At 35.7% G+C, this 969-nt stretch overlaps 1 protein-coding gene across 2 annotated transcripts in view; it reads left to right on the top strand.

Annotated features, from left to right (window-relative positions):
• CCDC178 (coiled-coil domain containing 178) overlaps positions 1-969 on the top strand; it is a 542,262-nt gene that overhangs the window by 539,858 nt on the left and 1,435 nt on the right. The gene's annotated exons all lie outside the window — the stretch shown is intronic.

The raw sequence follows: 969 nt of genomic DNA, 5'->3' as shown, positions 1-969 counted from the left end.
GCAGGAGAATGGCGTAAACCCAGGAGGCGGAGCTTGCAGTGAGCTGAGATCCGGCCACTGCACTCCAGCCTGGGTGACAGAGCCAGACTCTGTCTCAAAAAAAATAAAATAAAATAAACATAGACGTATTTCCATCATCAAGAAATACATATTAATGCATATGTTATCAAATATTTAAGTTGGAATTAATCACTTAGTTTTCATAAGACTATTTTTTACCTGCTTAAGTATATAGCCTTATATCTCTACAAAATATGTTCATGACGACATTGCGACATCCAGACATCCAGAGCTAACCCTTTTAAGGGATTATTTCACTTCTTGGGTAATTAAAGTAGTTTAGTCTTTAGTGTAGAGACTATAAATAGCACTTGAGGGGTGAGACGTATGATAATTACCAAAAAAAAACACTTATATGTATTATGGCTCAAAAAAAAACACTTATATGTATAAATGCATGTTATAACATGCATTTAGAATGGCAGCAGAGCAAATCAATACTGAAAATCAGAGCACACAGTTATAGTACGTATTCTTAACCTCCAAAAACAAAAGTGAACTCTGCGTTTTCCTATCTACAATAATATTTTGGGAAAACTACTTTGCAATAAATAAACCTTAAGACAAAGCTCATCAGAAACTAACCTTTTATGTGCTGTTTCTTTGGCCCTTGTTTACGTTTAGAAGAAGAAAACGATGGGGATCCTACATTACTGCAGCATGTAGTTATAAATATATATTATACATATTTTATACACACATTTTACTAATTGTTAAGTACTCTTTTGTATGTGTATGTGTGTGCATGTGTGTTGTTTCTTTCATTACAATGTAAACTCCATGAGGGCAAGAAATTTTCCTTTTTCCCTATTTATATAAATAAGTCCGGGCGCGGTGGCTCAAACCTGTAATCCCAGCACTTTGGGAGGCCGAAACGGGCGGATCACGAGGTCAGGAGATCGAGACCAT

Source organism: Mandrillus leucophaeus, unplaced genomic scaffold (assembly GCF_000951045.1).
Source record: "Mandrillus leucophaeus isolate KB7577 unplaced genomic scaffold, Mleu.le_1.0 Scaffold145, whole genome shotgun sequence".
Taxonomy (NCBI): Eukaryota; Metazoa; Chordata; class Mammalia; order Primates; family Cercopithecidae; genus Mandrillus; species Mandrillus leucophaeus.
The sequence above is the reverse complement of the archived record's forward strand: the minus strand, read 5'-3'. Positions and strand labels throughout refer to the sequence as shown.